General features: G+C 38.3%; 1 protein-coding gene across 2 annotated transcripts in view; it reads left to right on the top strand.

Annotated features, from left to right (window-relative positions):
- The first annotated feature begins 12,217 nt into the window (after nucleotides 1-12,217).
- cdh9 (cadherin 9) overlaps nucleotides 12,218-26,100 on the top strand; it is a 165,369-nt gene continuing 151,486 nt past the window's right edge. Inside the window, exon 1 of one of the 2 annotated variants that reach the window (XM_008114201.3) lies at nucleotides 12,218-12,603. The gene's annotated coding sequence lies outside the window, so the exon portion shown is untranslated. The remainder of the gene's footprint in view (nucleotides 12,604-26,100) is intronic. The other variant, XM_062977618.1, reaches the window with a different exon arrangement.

Below are 26,100 nucleotides of genomic sequence, written 5' to 3'. Positions count from 1 at the left end.
TGCCTCAATTTTCTGTTTTCACTCCTATCAGCTTTGTTAGCCGAGAGACTGACCCAAAATCACTAGGAAGGGATGTGTGAGAAAACCAGGGTTTAGGGTACACCTACAATATAGAAACCACTTTAACTGCCATGATTAAATGAAATGGAATCACAGGAGTTGCAGTTTTCCAAGGTTGTTTACCTTCCCTGCTGTGATATCTGCTACTGGGACCAGTTAAACTTCCTCCACAATGTTTGGGAAATGGAGGGGGAAGCAATACAAATCCCATTACTCCATTGTTGTTATTTGTTCTGTCGTTTCCAACTTTTCATGACCTCATAGACCAGCCCACGCCAGAGCTCCCTGTCGGCCGTCGCCACTCCCAGCTTTTTCAAGGTCAAACCAGTCACTTCAAGGAAAACACCCATCCATCTTGCCCTTGGTTGGCCCCTCTTCCTTTTTCCTTCCATTTTCCCAAGTATCACTCTCTTCTCCAAGCTTTCCTGTCTTCCCATTATGTGGCAAAAGTATTTCATCTTTGCCTTTAATAACCTTCCCTCCAGTGAGCAATCGGGCGTTATTTCCTGGTCCAAGGCATTCACAGAATTTTCCTCCAACACCACAGTTCAAAAGCGTCTATCTTCCTTTGCTCAGCCTTCCATATGGTCCAGCTCTCACATCCATAGATTACTATGGGGAATACCACTGCTTTAACTATGTGGATTTTCATTGCCAGTGTGATGTCTCTACCCTTAACTATTTTATAGAGATTGTTCATTCCCCTCCTCCCAAGAAATAAAGCTCTTTGATTTCCTGGCTGCAGTCTGCGTCTGCAGTAATCTTAGCTCCTAGGAATACAAAGTCTGTCACTGCCTCCATGATTTCTTCCTCTGTTTGCCAGTTATCAGTCAGTCTGTTTGCCATCATCTTGGTTTTTTTATTCAATGATGGTTGGAATGGTATAAAAATGTTATCATTGTGTAACGTGTAAGAAATCCAGAACTATATTATTTCTGCAACACCCAAGGAAGTTTATTTATTTGTAATTGTATGTACCCATTCATTAATTTAATTCATGCATATAAAACCCAGCACAATAAAGATCAAATACAAGTAAATGTAAAACCACTTCAATGAAATGTAGCTAATAACATCCAAAAGTCAAAACCCACTTCAGCAAGAAAAAATATCTTAAAAATCAGTCTGAATATATATCTGCCAACAGAGGGACAAAAAAGAAGATTTTATTGTGGCTTATAAGTTTTGGACAAAATAGATTTTCCAGCCTTTGTGTTTGTAGCCATTTTTCATTACAGCTGCAAAAGTATATTTATATGCAACAACAAGGGGTGGGGACATCAGGTATCATTTAACCAGGACTTATTTTGTTTTTATGTCTGCACTGTAAATAGTAATATTTGCCTAGACAAGGAACATGTCCCAATGAGGTCAATGAACTTTATTTACAAACTTACTTAGCATCTTAGTGCAAACACAGGTAGCAAACTATACTCAGTATGATTTTTTTTTCCTATCACACATATACTTCCTTGATTTTTTCCCTCTTACAAGCCCTGACACCTTCATAATAGGGAAACTAGTTGTTGAATTGGAAGAAAATAACAGTGCACTAGCTATAGTAGTTGAAATGACATACTGTACTATCAATCCCAGTTTTGTTTAACTTTCCAGAAAACTTCTCTTGTGCACATCTTCAGCTTTAAGTTGACTTGACTTGAATGGAGACAAGAGAAAACATGTCAAGATATTAACAGTCAGCACACTAAATGCCTACATTTATGCCTGAAGCAATGAAACCTATTCTCATATTCATGTAACTAAGATGGTTTCTTGGTAACAAGCAAACTGGGTAACACTGTCTTATAAGCCTTGTGGCAAAACCCCATTGTTCAAATGACTGAAAGCAAAACATATAGAAATGTTTACTACATCATCATTTTTATTTGACTTAATGGAAATAGTTGTTCCCTTATTCCTAATGGCTGAGGACATCTGGAAAATATTATAATGGCTGAGGAAATGTAGAGAGTATTATGAGAAGAATATAACTGATTATTTAATCACTGCAGCACAACTATATTGAGATAGCTGGTTTGTTATGAACATTGTTTTGGTGTGTGTTCAGGGTTTTTAAATTGCCCTATAGTTCCAATAATCACAACAGCATTTTTCCTGTCTTGTTGACATTTTTTTTCTCCTCTTAAAAACACCATCACTCTCCCTCTTTTCCTCCACTTGTTTACCCACACTGTAGAGTTTTGGGACTCACTAAATTCTTCTGGGACAGCTTGAGATCCAGAGCAGATTGAAACTACTGCACAATATTGAAATTTAGAGGTTTTGCAGTTGTACAACTTTTCAAAATTGGGCATGAATCCTGTAGACAGAAGTGAAAGAATCATCTTAAAGGAAGACCATAATATTCACTCACATAGCAGAGAACAGGCATATTTTGGATTTTTGTGTATCAAGTTGCATAAATGCGTAGTTAGAGAAGGAAATTTATGTTATACACCCCTACCCATAAAGTCAGATACATCACGGACACATCCAAGGGAGATATCTTTGCACTTACATTATATGGTATGATGACTCCTGAATTGTGTGCTCACATAATTGGGTACAAGAAATCCAACCAATTTGATTTTTAAAACAAACAAAGCAACTTTACTCTTAAGGCTCATACTTTCCCATAACGTGGTTGTCTACATGCCAGTCACTGCTTGTTCAAAAGGTAATTTCACTTACCTATATTCAATTATTGTTACTGATGAAAAAAAATGTTCTCAAAAAAGTAGACCTACAATACAGTCTTTTTTGAATAGGGCTGGACAATTGCATCCAGTTTCTTCTTTCTTCCCCATTTTTTTTAAATTTTTTTGCTGAAGGAAGGGGATGAAGAGTCATCTCGTAAGACTGAAGAAAATCATTTTAATTTGTATTGTTTTGGAACACTGGGATTTTTTTTCATTGTGGGGACTTTAAGTCTTGGGGACACACAAACATATTTGCATGTAAACCATAGGCAGTGTTTTCCATTAACCTCCTCCAGGATATTGCCACATGCAAAAATATTAAACATCTTCCTGAATTGTATTAGCCTCCCCAGCTATAGTAGACTCATTCAATCAATGATATTTGCACAAGAGTTAATTCATCATTTGTCAGTTGTCTCCTTTCCAATGGCTTCAAACTACAGGAAAGGAGATTCCACCTGAACATCAGGAAAAACTTCCTCACTGTGAGAGCTGTTCGGCAGTGGAACTCTCTCTCCCGGACTGTGGTGGAGGCTCCTTCTTTGGAGGCTTTTAAACAGAGGCTAGATGGCCATCTGTCAGGAGTGCTTTGAATGCGATTTCCTGCTTCTTGGCAGGGGGTTGGACTGGATGGCCCATGAGGTCTCTTCCAACTCTACTATTCTATGATTCTATGATTACTCTGTTTTGAATTTACCAATAGAATGTGGACCGGTTTATCATTTTGACCTATCATTTATTTTATTTTTAAGGAAAAAAGTAAACCAGAACACAAATATAAACACAATACCAACCCAGGTTAAACTTTCCCCTACAAATCAATACATACAAGGAGAACTGAGTGTTGGGTAAATCTTGGTAGCCCTTACCTCTGCATTGTGGTAACTGTCTATGTCTACCTCTCTTGGTCAAATATTTCAGCTGCAGATTATCACTGGACAAGCATGAGCTGGAGTTACATCTACCAGATCTAAATCAACCATAGTATCCAAGTTAGAACAAGGTTGAGTACTTTTATTTGCAAAATGCTGAGAAAATTCTTCACAGCAGGATGTTGAGTGGTTTATATCCACCCATAGGCCAGGTTGCAAGAGACGCTTGACCACTCTGCTGGATGTCTCTTTGCAGATACAAGAGCAATAGAGAACAAAGGTTTCTTCTAACCACACTCCCTTAACATAGTTCTTAACATAGCCCTTAGCCTTTGTTTGATCAAATATGCTTTTAATTTCCTTTCAATATAGCTCTGGTTGCTGTCTAACTTATTGCATTGCTATCGGATGCTTTAAAGACTTGTGGGCTGACATGCTATGAAATTGTATGTTTAGGAGTGATTGTGTCCATTGCTGTAATCATTCCTCCATTCCAGAGATCAACCTGAGCTTTGATAGAATTGTCTGTTGAGCTGACAGGAAAATTCCCCAAGAGCTACCCATATATCATCCAGATCCAGCTGAATCAGTAAGCTTCCTCGTATATGTGTTCAGTCACTCTGGGTATGACTCTGAAAATATGGTTATTGTGAAAAATGTTCCAGAAACACAAATACCCATTATTTTATTATTATTTGTGTCCTACAAAATATAACTTTTGTGGAATCAGAAAACACTACACAAAACAGTGATATACATATATATGCTAAAGTATGGGCTACAAGCATATTATACTTTACATATCATGTAATTTGCCACCCAACCCTCAAAATAAAGAGGCTTCATAACAAATATGGGTTAAACTACGAGCAAATTTTATTAACGCCTAATTAAACTTTGTAACTGCAGATAATTCTATTACTTATTTACTTAGGTGATCCCTCGTAGTTCAAGGATGATGGTCATCCATTTCTTGGAAGACGTCTGTGCGTGATTTTTTTTTACTGTGTGGAGGTCAGTGCATGGCTGGTCAACACACAGTCTTCACAGATTGAGGTCCCAGCAGTGGTGTGATTAACACAACGAGACTGGCTCCTCAGTCTGTTGCAGCCTTCTTCCGCCTTCACAGCTGTTCTAACATGTACCATGTTATCCTCCGCCTGCTCCGCCGTTGATGTTTTGGGGTCTTCGGATTGTGCCTGGTCTGGAACCTCCCCTGTGGCCACTCCTGGGAGTGTGTGACTTCTGTGGTTGTGCCCTCAGGTTCATTGGAACATGCAAGCCCATTCACCACGTCAAGGTGACAATCCATCAAGGAGGAGATAATTCTATAGAGTAGCATGAACTTGGTGTGGATAAAGTTGAGGCAGTGGCCCTCACCGACCTATTCCTCGGCTAATTTGAGTGAAACACCTGGGTCCCCAGTTGAAATAACCCTGGGCAACCGTTAAAGGAAATGTGACTGAGAATTCGGTCCCAAGGTTTTATTGAGGCCAGACCCTCCCCATTCCTAGGCTATTTCCATTTTCCCGCACCTCAGTTATTTTGGCCACAGGTGAAAGTTTCTGTTCCTGGCCTACACCCAAAGGAGGTGCCTTGGGTGTACACCAAAATGTAAATTCTTTTCTGTTTTCCATTGTGTCCTATTTAAATCCTCACTGTCCCAATTTGCCCTCTACGAACACTATAGATAGGTGAAAAAAACCCTGAGAACATAGGGGGGATTCTTACCCAAACCCCAAAGGTGACTAGTTAATTTTACTGTTAATGAGCGGAAGGGTGAGTCAGCTTCCAGATCCAGAATGAGCTTAAGGGGCAGACTGCTATCCATGTTGTTCCAACCCCAGAAAGTAGCTCCAGCTGGGGCTACTTTCTTTTGGTTTCCTCTTTGGTGGAGGACGCAAAGCACCTCCCAACCCCCAGCTGTGTGGGGGTAGGAAAGTCAACTATCTTTTCTATTTGGTCTTCAGTAGATGACATAATTTTGTAATTTCCCTTTTGTTCCCAGAACTAGATGTAATACTCCAAATAGGTCTAACTAATTTAAAATAGAGCAGAAATATTTTTCTTTGTTGGTAAAGCTTAAGATTCCATTTATGCTTTTAAACTACAAATTCTTGTTTGTAGTTGCAAAGCATCTTCCTTGCTATATTATTTGATTCTAAATCAAACAAAATACCACCCTTGTCTTTTGTGCAGTTCCTATTTGTTCATATCTATCTATTCTACCTAGTTCATGGGGTCTCCTTCAAAAACAAAGATCACACAGTCAGACCAATTTTCCTTTTCTTGGCAATGTGAAATGACTGCAGCATCTCTTTTTGTCTTGGTTTTTGCTGTTGTTTGTTTGCTTCTTAAATCCATGATTCTTCTCTTTATAGCATACTGTGCATCTTTCATTCCTTTCCCCCATTTTCTTCTCTGTCTTTGGCATCAATAGAGGAGATAGTCTACAAAATTGCCCTCATTTCCAAAACAGTAAAATACAAAGCACAAGACATTTTTCCTTTCTCCCTGTACAGTGGTTATTGTGATATATATTTTAAAATATTGTTAAATATATATGAGAAGAAGGAGCTGGCATTCAGATGGCTAGCAGAAACATTATTTGTTTTATTCTTAGGTTATATACAACATCAAATAGCCTTAAACTCTTCCGCCTGTTTCTGTGATTTCTCTAGAAGGTTCAGCTGGAGGTTTGAACAAAAGCAGTAGTGATTTCTTTTCTTTCTTTCTTTTAAGGGAGATGTGTTGTGACTTTCAATCTACTAAGAAATTATACACTTGTCCTCCAAACACCCTCCTAGTAATACTCAGTCAATTTGGAGAGATATTTGTGGTATACTCAACCCTTGAAATAAAACTCTTGTCTAAGAGGAAGGCAAAGGCAAGCCGGTTCTGAACAAGTCTTGTGAAGAAAACTCCATGATAGGTTCATCTTAGGATCACCATAAGTCAGAAATAACAAACTTCAGTAGAGTAAGGGTCCATTTGCTTTTGATGGATTCAGGGAGAAGTTTAGTAGAAAGAACATCCATGTTAGATCAAAATATTGATTTTCCATATTTTAGACTCCCATAATCCTCCAGGCAGCAACTGGGATGCCGAAAGATGTTGTTAAAACAAACAACCTTTCCAGACAAGGTATAATTATCTTTTAAAAACTCACCCTCTATTTTGTTCTCTGGCAAGTGATCTGAAAAAGCTTGGAGGGAGAGACATCTTTCTTTCTGGTTAATTGACAATCATATCTGAGCCACAGGAGAAATGTGTTGTGTGCAAAGTCTCTCTCTATCATTATTTCCAGTGTCACAGAATACACTTGAGAAGTATCTCAGGAAAGATTACTGTCTCAAATTTTAGAAATCCTGACACTTATCCAGTTGGAGGAGAAAATATTAGATGGAAGATTTGCATGAACCTACTGGTATGCTAAAGGCTCTGGAACTAACAGATATGAGGACAGTGAATCTAGTCTGGATTTTAATCTAAACTTTTAAGTACCTATCCATAGTGTTTAATCTTAGTGCCCAAATGGGCTCAGCACTTCGGATATCACCTTCAAATATTCAGTGGCATTTTTACTCCCACCCCACAACCCAATATGAGGACAACTGTTGTCTCACAAAGTTGTTACATCAGAAAAATAGATATGTCATATCATTAGGACTACAAATTGAAAATGCAAAACACAGAGTGAAAGAGGAATGGAAACTTAAAGGTGTGAAATAGATAGAAGAACTAAGGTTTTCAAGACCAGAAAAAAGTGGTGAGAATTTGAAATGGACAAATATATTCAAGATAAAGCAAGCTAATTTCTCTTGGCTGGTGTTCTTGAATGGTACAGAGGTTGGTGACTTTTAATTTCCTTTTCTTTAGAGATAGTATTAGGGTGCTCTTTCCTTTTGATTCTGCACCTAACAGGCAATTTGTAGCCAAATATTCTTTCTGGAAGGCAGAAGGTGAGATGTTCTTTCTCTGACTGAGAAAGGATCCGGTTTGATCTTTTTCCTTATCTTGATGTAATTCCTAGGAAGCAGGGGTCTTTGAATAACTGTAGGTAGCCTGCTTAATGCCCTGCTCCAAAGAAACTTTTTTTTTTCTCTTTCCCCCCTCTAGTCTCAGGAAATATGTTCAGTTTTAAACTATGGTGGATTCCTAATAATTAATAATGTCAATGAATGTATGGAGAGCTAATGAAGAACCAAACTAGTGGTGGTTAGGCTGTTCTTCTAGACTATGAAGCCCAGAACTTTCCTGGTTGACCTTAGCCTGGCTGCTTCCTGCCTGGCTGCTTCCTGTTGGTGGGTGTTAGCTGGCCCTGATTGTTTCCTGTCTTGAATTCCCCTGTTTTCTGAGTGTTGTCCTTTATTTACTGTCCTGATTTTAGAGGGATTTTTTAAATACTGGTAGCCAGATTTTGTTCATTTTCATGGTTTCCTCCTTTTTGTTGAAATTGTCCACGTGCTTGTGGATTTCAATGACTTCTCTATGTAACCTGACATGGTGGTTGCTAGAGTGGTCCAGGATTTCCGTGTTCTCAAATAATATGCTGTGCCCAGATTGGTTCATCAAGTGCTCTGCTATGGCTGACTTGTCTGGTTAAGTTTTTGCAGTGCCTTTCTTGTTTCTTGATTCGTGTTTGGGCACTGTGTTTGGTGATCCCTATGTAAACTTGTCCACAGCTGCATGGTATACGGTAGACTTCTGCAGAGGTGAGAGGATCCCTCTTATTATTTGCTGAATGTAGCATTTGTTAGATTTTCTTAGTGGGTCAGTAGAGAGTTTTTACATTGTGTTTCTTCTTCAGCTTCCCTATGTGGTCAGTGGTTCCCTTGATGTATGGTAAGAAAACTTTTCCTCTGAGTGGATCTTTATCTTCACTCTCGTGGCTTGTTCTTGGTCTTGCAGCTCTTCTGATGTCTAAGGTGTAGTATCCATTGGCCTGTAAAGCCCAGTTTAGGTGGTTCAGTTCACCTTGGAGGAGGTGGGGTTAGCAGATTCTTTTTGCACTGTTTGCCAGAACTTGAATTGTGTTTCTTTTTTTAACCTGGGTGATGTTTGGAGTTTTTATGTTGATAACTATCTGTGTGTGTAGGTCTTCTGTTAACTGTGTGGCCCAATGGTTGATTTAGTTTACAAATGAACAGTACACCTAGAAATGGCAGCTTTTCTTCATTTTCTTTTTCTATAGTGAATTAGATATTTGGGTGGATGCTGTTGAGGTGGTCCAGGAAGTTTAGTTCTTCTTCTCCATGGTGAAGGTGTCAACCAGAAATCTGAACTTTATAGTGGGCTTTTTTGTTGATGTTTCCAGGGCTTGCTTTTCAGTGTTCCATGTAGAGTTTTACTCTTTTCCTACTGCCCTCCACCTTGTTGAGAATTGCCATCTTTTCCAGTGAGTTGTGCTCTCTCATTATATGCCCAAAGTACAACGTCCTCTACTTAGTCTTCTTGGCTTCTAATGACATTGTAGGCCTGATTTACGGACAGACTTATTCATATGTCTTTTTAGCAGTCTGTGATATTCATAAAACCATCCCCCAGTACCACATATCATATGTGGTGTGCTTCCTTCTCTCAACTTTCTTCTTTGTCCAGTTTTCACAACCAAATATAGGAATCAAATAACCTATGATATTATTGCGCTAACTTCAGCTTCTACAGAACTTTACATTACAGGATTGTACCTAATTCCTTGATCATTATCCCACCTCCCAGCTATTCTGTTCAGAATGCTAACATGAGTATGGTTTGGCTAAAATTAAAAGAAATCATGCATTTTAGTAATGCTTCTACCTATAATAATACATCATCTCAAAATACTATTAGCATGGTGTTCCTTGCCCACTATACAGAACACTTGAGTTGTCAAGAACTCCAACCTGCAGTTCTTATTTGACTCAGAATGGTTCAGAATCTAGTTTACCATCAATCAAAATTTAGCTCTTAAGAATACTCCATTGACAGAGAGAGAATACTCTCTCTTTAAAGGATCTCCCCTCTGCGAAATCTCACTTTCTCAAGGAGAGGAATTGGTCCCTGCTATTTTCAATCAGAAGTAACAATGTGGATTACCCTCTGCCATGTGGGAAAACCCATATATATATATATATATATATATATATATATATATATATATATATATATATATATATAAAATAAGGGAATAGAGATTTATTTTTTCCATTAGATGGCCTAGCCAGGAGCCACCAGAGACCTGGTTGAGATTGCTCAGGCTGAGAAAAACCACCACAATCCATACTGGAAAGAGGAGGGGGTGTAATCCATCTGCCTTGTGGCCAGCATTCCCAGAAACTTCCAGGAACACAATTTGAAAGCAATTTCATTTCACATTTCTTTAATTGGATATGAGCAAGTCACCATCAAAATTTCTCACATCACATTTGGGTGGCATTGGTAGCTTCACAGAGCTTCAAAGGGGGAAGATTCAGAGTGGGCTACAAGGAGGATGCTGTAGCTGATAGTTGGATGGGTGGCTTCACAAGTTTTTTCCTGGCTCACATCTAACTGAATGCATCTGCTACCATATTAATTCATAGTATTTCGTCCTTGATCTATTCATACTATACAATTATAGCACTATTATTTCTTTTTAACTACTATATTTCCATCTTACAGAATAATGGGTTTTGAAGCTGATCAGGCATTAGAACACTCTTGCTGAGAATTCTAAATGCAGTTCCCAGGATTTCAGAAGATTCCACTGTGATATTAAAGTGGAATAATAGCTTCATAATGGTGTAGTGTGAATTTTTTGAGCTAGCTTTTGGGTTCTCAAAGGTATCTCCTTAATTTTCACCACATTTTCAGCCAACATTCCATGTTACTTTTTGGCTTATACAAGAAAACATCCTGCTCAGACTTTGTGCATAGCATTGCTGGCTCATTGAGTCAATTAGAAGTGAATTATGCTACCTTTGAATAATACCCATAGTTTTTATTGGTCCTTCAAGACCAATAAAGCAACAAACTCCTAAAATGCTGGAAAGTAGCGGCTTGCAAACTACATTCTGGGGAACCCTTTCATTTGAAAATACATAAGGGGTTTCCCATTAAGATTATCAGGAAGGGGTGGACAATCTTCCCTGAAAGATAGTAACTTACTACTCATTATTTACTTTTATTTCATTTCAGATATATGAGTATTGTGTGTGTTTTGAAGTTCATATAGTGACAGGCAAAATGGGCCTGATATGAATTCTTAGTACACCAAGTTTAGCTTTTCCAGAATCATTTACTTCATGTGACAATCTCATTGTAAACTATGAATAGTTTTCTTTCAGGGTTAATTGAAAAGATGCTCCCTGGTGTTTGGCAACCACAGTTATACATTATAGTTATCATTCACTGTTGCATTCAACAGCTCTCCATGGTTCGTTTATATATATATATATATATATATATATATATATATATATATTACAAGAATGTCTATTTGAAAAGCATGGAAATAGTTACAAACAAATGATTAGAAACAGGTATCACCAATTTAACCATGGTAGAATATGAAATATGCCTTTTTAGTCCATTGACGTCTTCTACTCATGAACCACACAGTGTAATGGCAGAATACGGAAAGTAACTTCTTACTTCATGGGGTTGTTCTGGTGAGGAACTAGACAACATGATGATAGTAATGGTGGCAAAATGTATTCCTTTTTCTGGGGTCTCTATACTATGCAGATAATTGCATGGATATATCCCATTCCATGTTGGTATCAGACTTGACCAGAATGCCATTCCACTACTTTTTTGCTTTTCCAAACACATATTGAGTAGATATGACTAAGTCCTCTTCCAATCACTGCAATAGATACTTGCCAGCGGAGAGGCTTATGCCCATACAAGCCATATGACAGACTGATAACCCATCTAGTCTTTGGGTCTGTGACAAGCACTTCACAGTAAATGTGGAAATTGGCTGGACAATTTTCAGTTATTTGTGCTGTCTTTTGAGAGATGAAGGCACTATCATAGCTATATGTCTATGCGGAGATATTCAGTAGGATGGCTGAACAGAAACAAAATCATAAATCAAGCCAGTTTATCAGAATCCAGCTCAGAAGCATGATATTAGGAGCAATTTTCAAGCAATGGTATTCATTCTCAGAAACATATGTTAATGTTTTAGAACCTAAAATGCTCAGTCTTATTTTTTCCTCCTCTTTATTTTTGGCGGTGGAAATTAAAAACAAAACAAAACAATTAGCATAAATGAGAAAGTCATTTCCCCCTTTAAATGTGAAAGAACTGAAACACACTGGATGCACAGAGTAGTATTGCCCATTCAGGCAACACTGAGTTCCCAGTTGGCACTGACTCGCAACGAGAGAGGACCAGGGTAATAAAAATCTGATGTCCAGCTGATTTACAGGCTGGAGTCATGAATGTCCCTTCTTCCCGGAAAAGGGCTGAACAGATTAAATGAGACTTAGTCATGAGACTTCAGGCAAAGAACTCCTTTTTAGTACAAGGGGAGTCCTTGTCAAAAAGCTCTTTATGCCCTCCTCCTTCATTCACTTGCAAATCACTCTGTGTTTGACACAGCCAAAGCCCCCCCCCCCCCCAATGCACATCACTCACATGCACTGCACACCTTCCCTACTCATTTCCCAAACCTCCTCACATTTGAGCACTGGCTGCAGCTTCATCAGCAGCAATTGCTCTTCATCTGTGAGGGACAGTTCTTATTAATCAGGGGTTTGGAGTGGAAACCAATCAGATACAGGGTACCTCTGGCTTCAGTTTCCTAGTTGCCTAAGTTAAAAGTGATGCAGAGAGAGAGGGAGAGAGAGGGAGAGAAAGAACAGGAGCAGAAGCTCTGAATACAGGCAGAGCCAGCACGGGAGCTAACTGTTACAGGCAGAGAGGAGAGAAGACGGCACTCGATCAGCAGTGGACAGCAGAGCTCTGAGAACGAATAGCCACTTCCACCAGGGAAAATAAAGGTGAGTGATGTTCTTCTTTTATCCTTGGACTTACAAACAAACTTCAAAGTCTGCTAAGGGCTGGCATTTTTGGCATTCATATCACCATATCCATAAGGTAGGAGGGTGAGGGGAAGGTTCAGTTCAGAAAAAAAAAGGTAAAAGCAGGCAGCAAAAAAGAAGATTGGAATACATTTCTGAAAGTTGGATTCTGACTTGAAAGGTGTGTGTTTCAATTCCATCCTTCTTGCATTTTCCCCTAAATTGTTTATGCTCGGGGTCCATTTGATAATAAGTTTCAGACAGGTACGAGTTACGTGTTCAGTTCTGCTGTGAAGTCCTTTTGACATTTTCTTTCACTTCACATTAATTCAAACACGCATTCTTTCTTCTGTTCAGTGTATCAATGTGGAGAACAGTTGCTGTCCTCTCCAGGGAGCAAGATTTCAACCTGTTCTTAGAGCAACCAGTTTTTTTTTTATGAAGAAAATGATAAACAAGAAATGGATTGTAATTATTAAAGTGTGTGTCATATGGATGACTTTCAAAGGGCAACAAGGAAAATTGGTCATTCACACACAATACTGGATGGAAAGAAGATAAATATATAGGCGATTTGGTTTGGAGTGTATGCCATGGTTAATTGAGAGCACTTGAAAGGGAAAATAATGTTTTATCCATTTAATGTGTGGTGCTGAACAGGGTTCAAGGTTTCAATCAACCCAGAGCTCTTTTGCAGGTTTTCTGCAAAAGGTGTGTGTGTGTGTGTGTGTGTGTGTATGTGTGTGTGTGTGTGTGTGCAGTGTGGACAAAGTCAGTAAGTGTGGTGGAAGTGGCAGTGGTAGCAGAAATCTCTAACAATTTCCCAAAAGACTATTATCCTAGGTAACTGATTTTTGGGCAGTTGAAAAGAGGCAGAGAGGGAGAAAGAACTGATGAAAATAGCTGCTTTTAAGAATCTGAGTCATCTGGAAAAAGCAATTAATTGACAATTTTCCCACCACAGCTTCTTTCCGTTCCCCCTTTCTTTTTCAATTACACATGCAAGAAACTACATGATGGCATCACTCCAATTTCACAGAATATCCAGGTCTCAGACTACGAATGATGAATGTGAACTGTAAAGGAAATCAATATCCTCTGCAATTGTATGGGCAAGTCTGTGTATTGTAGTCATTCATTCTCTGGCAGGCAGTTTTAAATAATGGCTCAGGATAGAAATCGGCAAGGAGCTCAGTTGGGTCATTTTAATTTGCACCAACATAGTCTGGATCAAATCAGAGGGGGAGTGAGTAGAATATCTGGCTGTTGATGAGGATGATTACTGGGATGGAGTAAATTTCAAACCTATCCTGTGTACAATTTAGTAATTCTTTTTCATTATTACTGAACAGGGAAAGAGTGGTGGGATGGGGAAAGCTTACCAATTGATCACATGTGCTTGAACACCTTGCCTTTCTTGCACGCAACAGATGTTGAAGATCCTAATAATATTTGGTATTTTTTTTTGCAAGTATAGAAAACTTTGGAGGACATTTCTGGTTTACTTTTATATTATACAGCACCCCTTATCTGGGGTTGAGCACCCCTTATCTGGAATTCCGAAATTCGAAGTACAGTAAAGTCTCACTTATCCAACACTCGCTTATCCAATGTTCTGGATTATCCAACGCATTTTTGTAGTCAATGTTTTCAATATATCGTGATATTTTGGTGCTAAATTTGTAAATACAGTAATTACTACATAGCATTACTGCGTATTGAACTACGTTTTCTGTCAAATGTGTTGTATAACATGATGTTTTGGTGCTTAATTTGTAAAATCATAACCTATTTTGATGTTTAATAGGCTTTTCCTTAATCCCTCCTTATTATCCAACATGTTCGCTTATCCAACATTCTGCCGGCCCGTTTATGTTGGATAAGTGAGAATCTACTGTACTCCAAAATCATCCACCTGGGTGGCTGAGAGAGTGACACCCCTGCTTTTCATTGGTTCAATGTACACAAACTTTGTTTCATATACTTAATTATTTAAAACATTTTATAAAATTACTGTAGGCTATGTGTATACAATATACATCAAACATGAATTGATTTTGTGATTAGATTTGTATCCTAATTCCAAGACATCTCAATATGTACACATATGCAAATATAAGTATTACAAAATCCAATGCATTTCTGGTCCCAAGCATTTCTCATTTCTGATAAGAATACCCAACTGGAACATCACTTAGTATGCATGTAAACATAATTTCTGCAGTCAATGCCAGGTTTCCATACTTGTTCCCAAAAGCACTAGTTTAAATGATATGAATGTAGAAGTTTTGTATATTTGCAGTAAGATTCCAGTTTGAATGCACATCCTCATTCACATGTAGATGACAATGCCATCTGCACTTCATTGAACATCCCCTGAATGTAATAAATGATTTCCTTCCTATAATGAGCATTTTATTACCCTGTCCATTCTCAATGTATGAGTACCATCCTGTTTTCACATGGGCACCATATTCTCTGGATCAGAGAGTTATCCAACTGAGTAATCATTTATAATGTTTTGGAAAAAAATAGCTACATTAAGATATGTATTTTCTTATCTGTGTTCAGTATGGTCCACCAACTTGATTTGAAACTGGGACTGAACAGTTTCTTGACAAGTAGCATTGTCATGTTTTATGAGCAATAATATGAAACTTTATACAAAGCCAGAAAGGCATGCCATACAGTCATATTAAATGGTCATAAAAGCAGCATACAATGTAGGAATAAGCAGTCTCACCTTTAAATAAAGCAGAAAGCTTTTATAATATTCTGCAATGTCGTACATAAAATTGGGAATTATTAGGGTTTTGTGCCAATTTCACCCCCCAACACACACCTGTTTGAAGAAAGGTGGCAGATCTTGAATTGGATAATCAAAGCAAGCACTGCAGTATTTAGGGAATAAGCTAGGCTGCACAAATTTAAGGGAAATCCAATTTAAGACATCAAAAGTGTATAATAAATATTCCACAAATCTGAAGATACATTTTCAAGACAGAAAGTTTGCATTTTCTTGCCAGCTTCAATGGCCATGATGAGCACACAGAGAAATGCCAGTGATTTCAAGGTAACAGCTGGGTTTGGAATGAACATCCTAATCAACATGACTAAGATACCAAAAGGGACACATTATACTTAATTGGTTATGTGGGGGGGAGGAGACTGGAATAAATTGAAATAAATAAGATAAGGCTAAAAGAGGGAGAGAATAATTCTAACAATATGCAGCTATTATGAATCAACCACGTAGAAACATGATGCTCACAGGTTGGATCATGTTCTCATCTCCCGCAAGACCAATTATTCTATATCTACAGAATCCCTGACAGATGTTTGCTCAAAACCCTCCAATGAGGATTCCACATATTTTTGAGCATATACTAAAGGATATTGGCAAATGTGGATACTACTATACTCTAACTTTCTAAGGATTGCAGTTACAATTTGAGCTCTCCTGCCATTGAATTGGTTCTAATTTCCTATGATTCAAATAAGGTGATGATTGACAATGACTGAGTTATTAAATACCAAGAATATAGTATATTCATGGGTACGTTATTCTCCATCACTGCATTTTAATGGACGCAAATGGAGAATATACACATTTTCATTTGAATCGCTCCTCCTTTTAATGCTCGCATGGCCATGCATTTCCTCTCCCCACTGTACAACACAACCATTCAACAAGGTTGGCCTGGCAATGACCACTGAATGTCTTTCATGGCTTGATAGAAGGAGCAAACAGGATTTCTCAAGATGCAATCTAACCCTTCAACTAGTATACCACACTGGATTTTACTACAGCTCTGCACCAAAATACATCATCGAGTTCCCTAAATGTCATTTGATCAAATCCGGGGGGAGGCAGTTGTGGGGAGGGATGCAGTTGTGGGGGGGGGGGGGGGGTGCTTTGAAAAATTGGATACTTTTTCCAAGCTTTTTGAATACACAAAATTTCATCTTCTGGTATTTGTTGGCTTTGAATGCGGTTAATACTACATAGAATATAAATCGGGGAGGGGGGGGGGAGGACATGTGGCCCATCCAATCCAACACCATGCCCTTCAGGATCACAATATCTTGTAGTAAATAAATACCATTAAGACACAGTTTGGTATTCAGCATTGAATTAAGACTCTTGAAACTAGGGTTTGAATCCCCATTCAATGATGGAAACCTACTGGGTGCCCTTGGACAAATCACATGCAAATCACACTTGCTCCCTTGAAGAAATCTTGTCAAGAAAAGCCCATGATAGGTTTGATTTTGGGTCACCATAAGTCAAAAACAACTTTTTGGCACACAACAATGTGCAACTGAGATAAAGCAAGAACATAGGTTTATATTTCATTGTAAACATATGTAGAGCTACACTGAGAAATTAACTGCAAGATGTTTTTCCAGAAATGAGGATGATGTGACTGTTCATAAAACTTCTTCACAGATATTAAAAGATATAACATTTGTTCTAAGAAATGCCTGTTTCATTTTTCCAAGTTCTCCTTTCCTGTGAATGTTCTCCCCTCACACCTTAATTTTCTCAATTGGCAACATCTTAGAAATGAAAACTTGATTAGATACAGACATGCACAAAAATATTCAAATTTTCTCAAAACATGAAAAAAATTCAAATTATTAAAAAAACTTTATTCAATCAACATTGTTGGTTCAAACAACAATTTCAAAATGGCCTTTATAAAACGTGCAAACAAAAAATAATGTGTGCATGCTTATTGAACTCCAAATACAAAGTACAGAAGCTAACACGAAAATTTTAAAAATATTGAAACAAGTATTTTGAAGTTGGATGGCTTAGGGTCGATGCCCTTGAGGAATGCTATCTGGAGATACACAAATATTTGATCAAAAATAATGCTGTCTGACTAAAGGCAGAGCACATTTTTGTGTTCACCCAAGAGCTTTATGGAGATGTCAATTTTAAAAGAAACTAAAGGCCACATTTTGACAAATGAGTAAATCTTTTCAAGGGGAAGAAAGCAATAGGAAATGACTCACAATCTGCGCAAAAAGAAGTCTAGTATAATCAGTATTTTAGCCACATGTGTGGGCTCACATCTCCACAGTATAAACAAATGCCAATTTCAGAGAAAAAATGCCACTGCTGTGTTGGCTATTTAGCATTCCCATCTTCAAGAAATAGGAAACTTCAGATTGCACTTTAGAAGAGCTTGGAAACAGCTTTCCACACATAACACGTTATTTGTAATTACTTCCGTTTTCCATTAATGAGGTATAACTACCTGACATTATGACTATCACTTAATAAAGGGTAAAACTCCCCTTTACTTCCCCTTTTATGGTTATGGAGGTAGTACTTCACTAAATGCTGACTTGTGCTGTGCTTCATACTGGGTATTGAGACAACATAGATATCAAATGGGAAAAATGTGTTTTTGGATTATAAGACCTGCATTTAAAAAAAGAAAAGAACAAATAACATTAATTTATGTTAAAGTGCCGTACTGTTCAGATTTGTTTTATTTTTTTATTGATATCTTTGGTTATATTTTAAGTTTTCTGTGACGGTTATGAGAAGAACTTTTAACTGCATCTATTTTAACTTTTATATGACACCTTGTGTTCCAGGACTGAGGAAACAGCAATAAAGGAAAGGGGGAGGGAAATATCACATCATTTTGGCCATAACAAACAATTTTAGGAGTTATAGGTAAAGTAAAGGTAAAGGTTTCCCCTGACATTAAGTTCAGTCATGTCTGATTCTGGGGGTTGGTGCTCATCTCCATTTCTAAGCCAAAGAGCCGCAGTTGTCCATAGACTTCCTAGGTCATGTGGCCAGCGTGATTGCATGGAGTACCTATTGATCTACTCACATTTGCATAGGTTGGCAGAAGCTGGGACTAATAGTGAGTTCACTCCACTTCCCGGATTCGAACCACCAACCTTTCGGTCAGCAAATTCAGCAGCTCAGAGGTTTAACCCACTGCCCCACCAGGGTCTCCTTTAGGAGTTATAACTACAGCTAATTCCCTTTGTGAAGTTAATTTCCAAATTCTGAACTAAATGAATCTTTTATATGTGTTCTACAGACATAAATTAGTTTTCCAAACTCTCCTTTGGCCTAGGGAAACCTGAGAGCTACAGTTCTATAAGTGAACTGATTTGGCATCACCATGAGCATGTGGTTAAAGGTAAAGGTAAAGGTTTCCCCTGACGTTAAGTCCAGTCGTGACCAACTCTGGGGGTTGGTCTCATCTCCATTTCTAAGCCAAAGAGCCGGCGTTGTCCGTAGACATCTCCAAGGTCATGTGGCCGGCATGACTGCATGGAGTGCCGTTACCTTCCTGCCAGAGTGGTACCTATTGATCTACTCACATTGGCATGTTTTCGAACTGCTAGGTTGGCGGAAGCTGGAGCTAACAGTGGGCCCTCACTCCGCTCCCGGGATTTGAACCTGGGACATTTCAGTCTGCAAGTTCAGCAGCTCAGTGCTTTAACACACTTCGCCACCGGGGCTCCTATGTAGTTAATTAGTATGAAACAAATATAGGTTTACAGTGTAGGCAGGACCTCTTTAAAAATAGAAAAAAAGGAAAAGGAAAATCTACAATGTCCTATTTATTCACAGACAGGAATGCACAAACAAGGTGGATGTGGTGAGAACAAAACCACTGGATAATCTAAAGGAACTAGTAATTTCATATTCATGTCAATTTACCCCTCCCCCAATGACTCTTGGCAAATTTGCTTCATTATGCAGACTTTTGAAAAAATTGGTGGTGGTAGTGGACAGTGTCTTAGAAAAATGTATCTATCACTATTGCTAATCTTGTTGCGAACCTATGATTAGCTTCTGATAAGTTTATCACAAATCCCAAGTCTATCCTGGAACAGAAGGGACTTCATCACAAGGAGCTGGAGAAAACAAGGAAAGTAGGGGAAAGGGTGGTGTTTCGTGGGGCTCTGTCTTTAAAGAAGACAAAGAATTTATTTAGTCCCATTACACAAGATCACCTTTTCCAGCTTCTAACTCAACCATTTGCTTAATTCCCATCACATGAGCAGGTGATGACTCCTCCCATTTCAAGGATACCCTTCCAGTGAAACAGAGTTAAGCATCTTTCTTAAAGAAGCACTTTCCCTGAGGTCTTTTGCCTTCAAGACCCTTCTAGTGAAGCAGATTTAAGGCATCTTTCCTAAGGTGGCACTTTCCATTGGGTCGTTACCACTTAAGACCCTTCCACTGAAGCAGAGCTAGGCACCTTTTTAAAGTGACACTTTGCTGGGGTCATTTGTACTGAGATTTGTTTCCTCCCATTGTTCCTCCAGGATTTTGATAATTTATTTAAAAAAATACACATTACCCTGGATTGTAGGAAGTGGTTTAAAATTAACCCTCATCTTTCCCAGAGCCTTTGCACTAGAGTTCATAGGACGTTGTTTTAAATGAACCTTGATTTTTTTTCCCTAAGCCTCTGCATTGGCTATCTGGGGAAATGGGCATTTCAGCTCCTCTCACTAACAGCGTGATTGTTTTATTTACAAGAGGGCAACAGGGATTCATATCACATGTGGAAATTGGCCATTTTGCCCATCTCTATGTGAGAATTTAAAAATAAGTTGATTGCCAACCGGCTTAGGGGTCATTGGAAAAACCAAACGGAAAAATACCTCAACTCCACAATTGAAGTTTGTGTTGTGTGAAGGGCACTATGGCTTGCCATTTCTTAAATGTGTAAAAACATGGATTATACTGCATTTGATGAAGTCATAAGATTGTCTACATGGGCAAATCATCTCAAATTCACTCCTTGCTTTCCCCATGACATTCAACAATGTCTGGTATGTGCTGAAATTCTGAGTATCCCAAAGTTTCAGGGCAGTCTGGACAATGAGATCGGGTCTAATTCAGACCAATTTGCTGTCCTGATCAGTGCCACTACATTGTTTCTGTTTATACCAGGGGATGGATCATATCCATATCACAACCACCACTCACAGCTGGCAACAGGGTTACATTTGAGCAGTGGGCCATCACAGAAACTCCTTTCAGACATCAATTCAGGCTCACATACAAGATTACTTCCCTTCTCTCTCCTGGTCATCGAGGCACCTTTGCTGATGTCGTAATGGGGCACTCATGACAGCCAGCAGCTCCTATGGAGCTCTGTAACTGTGGAGTGGTTTTTTTCTGTGTGTCAGGAGCAACCGGAGTTGCTTCTGGAGTGACAGAATTGGCTGTCTGCAAGGACGTTGCCCAGGGGACACCTGGATGTTTTGATATTTTACCATCCTTGTGGGAGGCTTCTCTCGTGTCCCCGCATGGAGCTGGACCTGATAGAGGGAGCTCATCCACACTATCCCCGGGTGGGATTCAAACCTGGCAGCTTTCAGGTCAGCAACCCAACCTTCAAGTCACGAGGCTTTTATCCCCTATCAGCTGAGGTGATAGATCAGCATTGCTAAAGTATTCTTGACCCAGTTGGGCCATGTAGATAACAATATTACCATAGCATGTATCCAGCCCCAAATTTAGCAGCCAGTGTAAACATGCCCAGAGCTTCAACATTTCTGTGTCAAGAAAAGGTTGAAATAGATAAACATATAGATGTCATTCACCTCCTGAGGTTTTATTTCCATTAAAAGATCTAAACTGCAGGAGTAGGGAGTAGAGTAGGGCCCAAATCCTGTTTCATCTGTTTCTTTCGTGGTTTTATGACCAAATCACAATTATCTGAAAAAATGTCTCTTTTGTTTAAAAACCTAATTCTTCATATATATTTTTTGGCAAAGGGAAGTCTTGAAATGTGAAATTTGTGCATGGGTTTGTGAATGCATGACTTTTTCATGAAGGGCAAGAAAAAATGTCCACACTCTTTTCGGTTTTATGCCACTAGGCAATAAAAATCAATGAAGGAAATTGAAATTGACAGAGTATGTGCAACATTCAGTAAATATGATCAGTGGAGATTTCTAATACAGCATCCTATTGTATATCTCAATTAAAACTCAGCACTTGGAGGCTACCAGATAATAGAATTATTCTTGTCATCCCTAGTCAGTGACCAGAAATGACAGTGGATATATCCTAAGCTGGCATTTAAAGATATTCTTTGCGTCTCAGACTTGGATGTTTTTTAGGCTGAATGTAAATTTAGTTAAAATGTGGAGGAGCTAAGACCTAACCTTTCTTTTGAAATTGCCAGCTGAGTATTTAACTGCATTTCCCCCTCTCGTTGTCTACATGCGTAGTTCATGACAGAATCAAAGGTTTTCCTTTTCCAGCTTTGCAGAAAATATCTCTGATATTTAACATGTTTCCCAGTTCCAACAGCACCTGGTCAAAAGTTGAGACAAGCTCCTAATGAAGTCACAATAGCCTTTACCCCACATTTGATATTTAATGGCATAAACTATTCCTGAATGTGAAAATCCCATGGAATGCTGAAAGTAATTTAATATTGTGAAAGTACTATTATTCTCTACTTAAAATTACTTTCAGGAAATCTAAGGGTGCTTCCAGACAGGACAAAAATCCATTCCAAAGTGAGTATGAAAAACCTGCTTTAAAATTAGGATGACATGCATTCACCCCAAAGCCCCCCAATTTTCCCCTAAAAGTAAAGTAAGAAGTACTTCACCACCATGCCCCCCCCCCCCCCGGCATGAAGAAATGGCAGGCCAGGAGCAGGAGGGCAAGGAGAAAAAATCTCTCCTCACCCTTCCCCCCCCCCCCCCAATCTCTTGGCACATCATTTGATCACACCAGAGGGTGGGAGGAGGATATTTATGGTGGCTTAGTATTTTTTATTTTACTTTTAGGGCAAAATTTGGAGCCTGGGGGAGGGGGTGCCCTCCCAGTCTTTCGGGTTCCAGGAGCCTGAAAAACCAAATAACGGTGTGTATTGGGCACAGGAACCTCATGACGCAGTCCCCAGGACCAATCCCTACAACTTTAAGATTAATTTGTTCCCAATTAATGTGGTTTTATCTGAGGCATCATTTGGATGACTCAATTAAAACTGAGACAGGTCCCAGGATATCGGCCTGTCTGGATTGGCTCTATGATGTCCAAAGTTTATCCCCCCCCCCCCCCAAAAAAAAAAAAAACAGAGGGAAATATATCAAAAGTTCATCTTCAAGGAGAAAAAAACCTTTATTTGGTCCTACCCTTTTCTAAAGAACTAGACTGAATCCTACTCTTAGACTTAGCTAACGTAGAGCCACACTCATAAGTGTCAATTTATCAAGTTACCATTGATTCTAAGAGCCTATTCTAAATGGAACTAACAATTCATTTTAGGACTAGGTACTATATAATAGGTAACAATATAAAATGGGTTATTCAGCAAGTCCAGAACATAAACTTACCAGCCTTCTTCTATTGACTCAGATAATTAAATTCAGTACTGCCTACTCTGAAAATTGTTCACAGTCTTAAACAAAGGACTTCTAACTCAGGTACTTGGGAGTATTTATTCATAAATTTATTTTTAAATGGAGGTTTGTGTATATTGAACAAAATACAGCAGAGTCTCATTTATCCAAGCCTCGCTTATCCAAGTTTCTGGATTTTCCGAGCCATTTTTGCAGTCAATGTTTTCAATATATTATGATATTTTGGTGCTAAATTTGTAAATACAGTAATTATTTACTGCGTATTGAACTACTTTTTATGTCAAATTTGTTGTATAACATGATGTTTTGGTGCTTAATTTGTAAAATCATAACCTAATTTGATGTTTAATAGGCTTTTCCTTAATCTCTCCTTATTATCCAAGATATTCGCTTATCCAAGGTTCTGCCGGCCTGTTTAGATTGGATAAGTGAGACTCTACTGTAGTATGTTTCACATGCTTTTCCCTTGGGAGATTTGGGGTGGGATTATACATAACATTTTCCTGCCCAGGCATTCCACAAAGGCCTTTCAACACTCCTTTTTTATCAGTGTCAAAGTACAGTATTTATATTGAGCCACTGATAATTCCACCCGGTTCTTGAGATTAAGCTTTTGCCTAAAATGTCTATAATTACATATAAGTATATACATCATTGATTTATTTTCCCTACATAGCAATTAAAATAATCATTTCAAACCTCTTACAGAAAGTATTGGCATATCATTGATGCCACTGTGATGGGAGATAAACCTGTTTCTTGTTTTGGTTACTTATCCACTGAAAGTTAGGTCTGTTCATTTTAATAGCCCCATCTTCAATTGTAGTGAATGTATTGACATCTGTTTTGTTGTGAGGAAGAAGCAGCCATAAATTTTGGGAAGTATCTATCTCTCAACCTATTTACAGAGAGCAATATATATAGATAGATGCTTATGTATAATTAACACACACTTCAATGAGAGAAAGAGAGAGATCTAAGTAAAATATTTGCTGAAAGGGAAAAGAGTTCCTCATTATGTATGCCACCAGAGGTTCTGGCATTTCTATCAGTGATAAACAACAAATATTCATTTCCACTCATTTCGAAAATTGAAATCAATTGCACAGGTATGAAAAAGCCAACCAGTCTATATTTCCTATCCATGAATAATGCATCGTGTCATTCTGTGTCAATCAATGAAACATAAATGCGCCTGATTGCTTTATTAGCGTTTGTAAATGAAAATAAATGTGGCATTCATGTTGTCCTGTGCTCCTACACTTGATGGGCATTGTTAATTTACTTTCTTTATTACTGCTTCACTTTTCATGTGACAGGTGGCATATGAATAAAAAAAGATGAGGAAAGAATGACTAACCTACAATATTAAACATAATTATTCTCTTTGCAATACAAATATGAGAGTAAATTGCTAATGTGGGTGGGTGGAAAGAACTTCTTGAACTAACGTCTCCCCATGGCAAACATTAATTTGACGTGTTTGCTAGTGGAACCATAAATTGATTAAGAAAATATTCACTAATAATATGTAGCTACACCCAATGAAGCATCAGGTTATCGTTGGATTCTGACACTAGGCTGGATCTACATGCAATTTGAACTGCATTATATGGTCAATGTAGACACATACAATGCAGTTAGAACTAAAAAAAAGAACTGCATTGAACTGCATCATATGAGCATGACCATATAATGCAGTTCAAAATGCATTATTTGGCAGAGTAGATCCAGCCACAGGTTCACCCCATTGCATCTTTGTTTATACTTCTCTCAATTAGTTTTCTTATTTTTGTTATTGTAGAGTAACATTTCTAATCTCCATCTGGATTAGGAATCAAAAATACATTGCAATATAATCAAGAACATCTGTGCTAATTATCTTTTCCTTCATTTAGTAATGTTCTCCTAGTCCTAAGGGACAGAAATATACACATGGGTGAGAATTAAGTTTTAGTTCTTTCTGATTAATTTTTTTACCAACATTTTCATGGTGCGTGGCACTGAGTGCCAAACTCAAAATAATAATAATAATAATAATAATAATAATAATAATAATAATAATAATTATTATTATTATTATTATTATTATTATTACATGGAAAGTTCCTTGACAAAATTGAAGGAAAAGCTGATTAGGAGAAGACCTGGCTATGGCTCACGAATGGGACCCGAAGAAGGAGACAGAAGGCCTGATCCTTGCAGCCCAGGAACAAGCCATCAGAACAAATGCAATTAAGGCCAAGATCGAAAAATCAACTGATGACCCAAAATGCAGACTGTGCAAGGAAGCTGACAAAACCATTGATCATATCCTTAGCTGCTGTAAGAAAATCACACAGACAGACTACAAACAGAGGCACAACTATGTGGCCCAAATGATTCAATGGAACCTATGCCTCAAGTACCACCTCCCAGCTGTAAAGAACTGGTGGGATCACAAACCTGCAAAAGTATTGGAAAATGAGCACGCAAAGATACTGTGGGACTTCTGAATCCAGACTGACAAAGTTCTGGAACACAACACACCAGACATCACAGTTATGGAGAAGAAAAAGATTTGGATCATTGATGTTGCCATCCCAGGTGACAGTCGCATTGACAAAAAACAACAGGAAAAACTCAGCCGCTATCAGGACCTCAAAATTGAACTTCAAAGACTCTGGCAGAAACCAGTACAGGTGGTCCCGATGGTGATTGGCACATTGGGTGTTGTGCCAAAAGATCTCAGCCGGCATTTGGAAACAATAGACATTGACAAAATTACAATCTGTCAACTGCAAAGGGCCACCCTACTGGGATCTGCACGCATCATCTGAAAATACATCACACAGTCCTAGACAATTGGGAAGTGTTCGACTTGTGATTTCGTGATACGAAATCCAGCATATCTATCTTGTTTGCTGTGTCATACAATAAAATAATAATAATGTTTTACCCTGCTTTATGTCTCTCACAGTAGACTCATAGCAGCTTAACATAAAAGCATCAGCATACAATTCAAAATATACAAATATGCAAACATTAAAACAGGATTAAAGGTTCCCAGTTAAAAACAATTAAAATTCAAAGTTTTAAAAGATGTCTCAGTTT

Source organism: Anolis carolinensis, chromosome 4 (assembly GCF_035594765.1).
Source record: "Anolis carolinensis isolate JA03-04 chromosome 4, rAnoCar3.1.pri, whole genome shotgun sequence".
In the NCBI taxonomy this organism is placed as follows: Eukaryota; Metazoa; Chordata; class Lepidosauria; order Squamata; family Dactyloidae; genus Anolis; species Anolis carolinensis.
This window is presented reverse-complemented; position numbering and strand designations above follow the sequence as displayed.